The sequence below is a fragment of the Pseudorasbora parva genome, chromosome 2, assembly GCF_024679245.1.
Source record: "Pseudorasbora parva isolate DD20220531a chromosome 2, ASM2467924v1, whole genome shotgun sequence".
Taxonomy (NCBI): domain Eukaryota; kingdom Metazoa; phylum Chordata; class Actinopteri; order Cypriniformes; family Gobionidae; genus Pseudorasbora; species Pseudorasbora parva.
The window spans coordinates 59,751,650-59,759,142 of record NC_090173.1 but is presented as its reverse complement, the minus strand read 5'-3'; positions in this window follow the sequence as shown (position 1 = coordinate 59,759,142).

Below are 7,493 nucleotides of genomic sequence, written 5' to 3'. Positions count from 1 at the left end.
AGTCATTTTTTTTGTCTGATTCAAACAAATCATACATCCTTTTTGAAGGGTTTTTATTAAAAACGACCAATAGCTCTTAGAAAAATTTTAATTTGCTCATTGCGACTCATTTTGCCAGCACGGGTCACATACTTTTTGAAGCCACCGTATGTGGTTATATTGAACATGTAATGTTTATATACACACACAGAGTGTCAGTATATTATAATAGTTCTTTTTTCTTTTTCACAACAAGGAAGTTACTGGGAAATAAAGCCCTATGCTTACATTGTAGTGAAGCAAACATGAGAGGGTAAGTTGTTGACCACATTTTTAAATGTAAATTATATTTGTAATGTTGTAAATTCAATATGTAAATCAAAATAGTTAAATGTGAAGTACTGTGTTTAAAAACGAATCTAGCTGAAAGCAGTGATTATTGGCATATAAGCATTATTGTGCCAAAACAAAATAATAGGCACATGCATTTAAGTGGCTAAATATATGAGGACCATTGCAGTGTTTTTATGTGCCAAACTTTCTGCTGCCAGCTGGTCTGCTATGTCTGTGACTTACAATAGTCACCTCCATATGATCAGCCCCATGACTAAACATAGAGCAATACAGCCTGTTTGATCTTAGGCAAAAAATACACCTAAAGCTACACTGTGATATTTTCCCCCATCTAGCAGTGAAAAGGTCCTCACATAAACCCATAATAATAATAATACATTTTATTTGTACCTGTGCTCTTCCTACCTGTATAACAACTTATCAAGTGGGAAATATACATAAATTGTTATCAGTTTGCACTGCATAAGTTATGAATTATATATAGATTAATCCTTATTAAAGGTACTGAAGTTATTTACTCAAGAGCAGAGCATATTTAGTGAGCGATTACTTTTGTTCTCTAGTCATTATAAGTTAATACTGTCACTTTAAAAGATCTTCCGCTGTCGCACATGATGAAGTCGCAGTTACAAAACTTACAACACGCGTGACTGTCCCCCACCTGCTCCTCTTCAGAAAATTACATTCGCTGTCCCAATGATCAAGGGTATTTACACGAGGGTTTGGGTTTTTTGGCAGGAGTGCCTTCCGTCTCTATCGTTAGTTAAGTCCATCATCCGTCTCTGTTTTGTTTTTCCCCGCATTGTCACTCGTCGGCATCTGACCTCACACACTATAACCTCGCGACAACAGCCACCTGTAGGCTACTGCAGATGGCAGTTGTTGCGAGGCTAGTTACAGAGCTCAGATTGGAAATGTTTTTTTGTTTTTTTACTCCGGTATTATTATTTTTTAATAACGCAGGTTACAATACGGGAGATTTACGGGAAAATATGAATACGGGAGGACGGCGGGAAAGTTTTTTCCGATAGGCTGTGTTAGTTTTCCGATAGTTTTCCCCACTAAATGTTTAGATTTTATACAATTATTGTGCACTCGTCATTTTGTAACCTTTGCTGCTGAATTAATCACTAATCTAATTTATTCACCATCTATATAGTAGTAGGCTATTTTTGTCATAGATTGTGATTTTATTTTTATTTTTTTATTTGTTGATTTTCTTAATAATGAAGTCTGTATTTAGTTGATTGTTTTTAACTCACAAAAGAGTGATTTTCAATCCAACACACTAAGGTTTAGAAATTCTACATAGAATTTTTAAACAAAACTGCATTGGTATCGGATTGGTTTAGTATCTGTATCGGCCGATACTCAGAATTTTTAATATCGGATCCGATCGGTTCAGAAAAAATGGTATCGGTGCATCCCTAGTTAGCTTATTAATAGATGGTTTAGAAATAACGTTACGTTTTGGCGGCAAGCTTTAACTACTGAATATGCATATGAACGCATGCGCGACATGGAACTGCAGTAAACACACACTGCAAAAAATGCTCTTCTTACTTAGTAATTTTACATAATCAGTCTTTAATAAAGCTCTCAATTACATGTAGATGCATACTTTATGCATTAGTAAGTGTGGTGGTGTCTGTTGTGTGTTGCTCTGGGATGGGTGCGTATGAGGCTGGTTTGGGGGGGGGCATCACAGTATACTCACTACAAAAATCTAGACTACACCACTGGGCGCATGTCATTAAGTTTTGACGCAAAATGATCAGTGGTTCGAATCCGCCTTTTGCCACACTCTCTAACCGAGAAACACTTATTAATAAACACGTTAGATGCTTTATTTCCACTTTTCTAACATTTTCTCAATTCTTTTTGAAAATCAATGCCTTTCCGATCTGATATGTGATGGGAAAAGGGAGTAGAGAGAGTGTGGCAAAAGGCAGATTCGATCCTCTGATCGAGTTGAGTCAAAACTTGATGACCTGCGCCTTACCCCTAACCCTATAGTCTCAGTTACAGATTTGAGCCATTTCTCTGTCTTTATCCCCGTCAAATGTTACTATCGATAGCCTCTGATTTCTTACGGTCCAACTCGTCTGACGCCAGTCTGATACATTCTTCCTCTTCTTCATCTTCGCTCAGTTGTAGTTTAGGGTATTATTCAGTCTTATTTTGCCGCTTTCATCGTCGCTCAGATCATCTCTACAGCCAGCCAGAGCGCTGCATAAATAATTAGCCTCGCGTCCCTTGGAGGGCGGGGCAAAAACAAAAGCCAGTATGGAAATACACACAGACAAAACAAGGCGATTTCAACCTCAGAATATACGCTTTTAAATATACCATTAATGCCATCTCAAACACGGAGGGGCTTCTTCGTGATTTCAACTAACAGATTCTGCAAAAAAGCGAAAATCACATAATTAAAAAAAAAGTGCTCGAAAGTAGAGCTGCCGATTGTGTCCCTGGTTTCCGTGATGGGTCACATATGCTCATGGACCAAAGTATTAACAATATTTATTTAGAACCAATAAACTACAATACATTAATTGTGAATATTCAATAAATCATCCATCACAATGGAGGACAGTGGATCCTTTGAAGGGACACAGAATGCTGTGTCACGGTTTTTGACATTATGGGAACACATTCAGTGTGCAGCGCCGTCTGAAGCAAGTGTCAAATACAATTGTAACGTAGATCATAATTCAGGGAAGAAGGAGAAAGGAACTGGCAAATGATCAACATAAACTTTAATCGTAAGATAAAAAAAGAAAAAGAAAAATGAAATAAAAGCAATCAGCAGCCGTTTCATGGCTGAATGCTGCATAAACGTAAATTTAAAGGTCCTGTTCTTCGCGATCCAATCTTTCAAACTTTAGTTAGTGTGTAACGTTGCTGTTAGAGCATAAATAATACCTGTAAATTTATGGCTTTATATTTATAAATTTATAAGCTCAAAGTTCAATGCCAAGCGAGATATTTTATTCAACAGAAGTTCCCTTTCAAAGCCTACAGCGAATGGCCGGTTTGGACTACACCCCTGCACTTCCTGCTGTGATGACGTCACTAGAACCGTTTGTTTACTAACCCTCCGCCCACAGGAATATGCAAAAAAGGGGGCGTGGTCTCGTTGCTCTCTCACGTGGAGAACAGCGGATATTGAGCGTGTGCATCTTCACGTTATGGTAAGAGGCGGGACCTTTCCGGGCAACGTGCGCTAAGCTGCTGTCCAATCACAACACGGGAAGCGCTGGCCCAATCAGAACTCGTTACGTATTTCTGAAGGAGGGACTTCATAGAACAAGGAGGGACTTCATAGAACATAGGAAATCATCAGGCTGTTTTTAGGACAGAGGAAACAGCAGAAAAATACTGTTTTTTTACACGCAAAACATGAACTCATGTTATATTGCACACTGTAAACACAATCAAAGCTTCAAAAACACACAAAAAACGGGACCTTTAAATGTTTCAGACCTGGTCCTTTCTCATCTTCCACTATTGTTCCTCCTCCTCATATCCTTCTGGAGCTCCTGAGTGTTATTGAAGACTGGTGTGATTCTTAGATGTCACTAAAGCCTAGTTCAGACTGCACGAACTCGTCGGATCACTGCTCTTTTCACACTGCATGACTATCTGGGGTATCATTCAGTCACTGCTGTGTTCACACTGACCGATGGTTTGACGACAGAGGAGTTCACACTGCATGACTGAACAAGAGGAAGAATCGCCGACAACTCTCTCTATCTCCGGTGCGCAAACTACGTTTCCCAAACACACGTACGATGTGACAAGTAAACAACGCGAGATCACACGTGCGTCAGACCGGAGTTCTCGCGCGACACTTTGAATTGTTATTAAAAATGATAAACTGCACAACGTTTGCTTCAAATTGTATGTGCGCTGATTTGTGGAGAAAAAGAAAAAAGATTATGGCGGAAGAAATTGTTGGAGAGACAGAGGGAGCCAGGATTGTGTTCTGCAAAGACAGTTTGAGGTAAATAAATAATTTTGTAATGTGCTGCTGCTGTGGCTGGATGTGCAAATGTTTGGCCTTTGTTTCTGTTTGATAGAATTGTAAATATATCTATTAAAATACTGATATTCTGCTCTATAACTCCCCCCTGAACGTCCTGCTGCCCTGTATCTCACTCTTTTATTGGCTGTCGGTGTAATTTTCAGTCAGAACGCAGTTCACACAGCAGGAGTTTCAATCGCAATAGGTCCAGATATTTAGCATGCCAAATATCTCACCGGCGTCGGCGACTCGTCTGCGATTCTCTCTGATCGCGTCTTTGATTATTCATACTGCGTGATTGTCACTCGCGTGCATGAGCACCGATTTGCCTGTGATCTCGGTATTTGTCGGCGATTTCACAAAACCTGTCGGCGACTCAAAATCGGGGCAAAAATCGGGCAGTGTGAACTAGGCTTTAGCCTTTGGTCCACCTGCCTTGTTCCACTCCCATGGCCCCACCCTGCTCGTCACATACCCAATCACCTTTCGCAGGCCAGGGGTAGCACTTGAAACAGGGCTCTACTGCTATACAGGTACAATGTGTTAATGTTTAACCTCGTTGTGTCTCAAATCAAATCTCAGAATTAGTTTGTCACGCTAGATCTGAAGGGTACCTACGTTCATATAGAAATTCTGCCCATACAAAGAAAGTTTTTCAGATTTGTTTTTTGGAGGCGAAGCATGCCAATATTAAAGGTGTCATGAACTGGCTTTAAAAAAAAAAATTATACTAATGACGTTTGTGTGGTTTTAACATTCAAAAACATCATAAATAATAAGTAATAGGCTTTTTTCCACACTGGTTTTGAGGCTGTCTTCTGAACGCTGGGTTTTGATGGGCGTGCCACACTTATGCAGCAACTGTGTTCTTCCACAACATCTTGCTATCTTCTTCAGTGTGTTTATTGCTGCTGGCTAGCTGGCTAGCGTTATCCGATGATTCGGTGGTCGAGGCTACTGAATTACACGTGCTTATTATTCTGTAGAGGCGGTGTTTCATCGTGCGATGACATAAGGATGAAGCACACGATTATATCCTATTTACACTCAGTGAATAAAACATATTTTATTAGCGATAGATTATATTTACACCAGAGTCCTGCATGGGTCCTATTTTTCAAATCCGCACCTGCCCGTACCCACAGTGCGTTAAACCGCATCCGACCTGTTTTCCGACAGGAGCACTAATTAATAGGGGTGTAACGATTTGTTTTAACAACGATTCGATTCGGTTGAAATAAAACAGTCTCACTCATTTAAATTTTTGGCTTAAAAGTTACTGAATTGTTTTCAAGTCACTAAATCGTTTTGGATCATATCGTTCTAAATGAACCAATATCGTCCTTAAATCGTCTCGACAACCTCAAATCGTGATACGAATCGAATCGTTGTTAAACGAATCGTTACACCCCTACTAATTAAAATCTGCACCCCACCTGCTACAATTACGCGATTGTGATTTTTTTTAAAGTGAGAGAATCCTGGGAGGGCGTGCGGCGGCGCGAGCACAAAGAACCTGATATTGTTTTGAAATTATTTTATTAACTTGAAATACAGGCAATGTAGATGTGTTCCTAAAAATATGCCTATATTTTTATGTTTGCACGTGACTGTTTTAAACCCGTGTTGGACCCGTGTTTCCCCTTGTCAAACCCGCACCGGTATCAGACACAGTTTTGCTTTGCAGTTAGCCCTTAAATAAGGTAGCTAACATAAAAAATATATATATTCAGAGTGTAGAGTTTTTTAGAAGTCATAAACTTCTAAGTATTTATTTACAATATTTATAATATTCATGATTTCATTATTATTAAACATTTTGTTAATTTGTTTGTTTAAAAATGTTGTTTAGCACAGCCAGGCATTGTTAGGTGGAGCTAGTGCAAATAGCACTTGCCAACAAGGCATGCTATTTGCACTTAGTGTGAATAGACACTGCGGTTAAGGGATCCTGCATAGCGTAGGCTCGTGTATAAACCCCATCAGTGTGAAGAGACATGAGTTGTTTTGGATTTTTACTCTGCATACTCTATCACCTATGGGTATGAATGATAAAGCATTATTTAATGTGATGTTATAATGTGTATTGAAGAATAATTATGTGTTAATGTAACCATTCAAGTGTGTATTGATATTTAAATATATGTATTGTGTATCTAAAATGTGTGTATACTTGTGCATGTATGTTGTTGTGGTACTAATGATTTGGCTAATGAGACATTCAGTCATTGAGCGTGATTTACTAATTAATGGTTCTCTGCAATGATTGGTCATGTCACCTTTTTAAAGCCAGAAATGGGGTCGAGACAGTCAAGAAGATCAAATCGCTACTTTCTGCTTGCAGGAATATGGTTGGAATCGGCCTTTTCTTCAGTTTTAGATGCTGAGCGAATCCTGCTTGATATTGCCCCAGGTTAGAAAAACTCTGTGGTGAAAGGGGCAGAGCGAACGAACAATTTTGAATTACATTGTTGCGGTATCCAATTGTAAATAAACATCAACCATGACTGTTGATATTGCTTATCTGTGGGATGGCTATGAAAAGTCCTCACGTCCCCTGCACAGCCTGGATCATAACATTTATTTCCATGATCTGCCGTTTTTGCTATCCTCGCGTGACACTTGTCTACCTGCTGAACTCCCGACGGCTGCGCAGTTCTGCCTGACAATGAACACTGGTTGGCATGCAAATGTTATGGGCGTACATATTAATGATCCCAGCAATTGCATCACAGTTGGCATTGAGAATCGCTTGTTTTTCCATGGTGTTTTTCACAAACAAGATTTACATATGAAGGAGGAGGCAATGGTGTTTGAGACTCACTGTATATGATGTCCATGAACTGAACTCTTATTATTTAACTATGGCAAGGTTAATTTAAAAAAAATCATTCTAGGGCACCTTTAATAAAATTATATATTTCATTGTGTTAACATATATTATATAATGATATATAATTCATATATAATGAAGTAAATTGTTATAAAATGATGTTTTAAAACATTGTACATAATGATGTCTGTTTTCATTTTGCTTTTTGTTTTGCTTGGTAGGTCAAACTGCAAAAATTGCAGTTCATTAAAGCTTGAAATTGTGGAAAAGTAAGTTTGTAACATTTTTGACTTCTGTAAT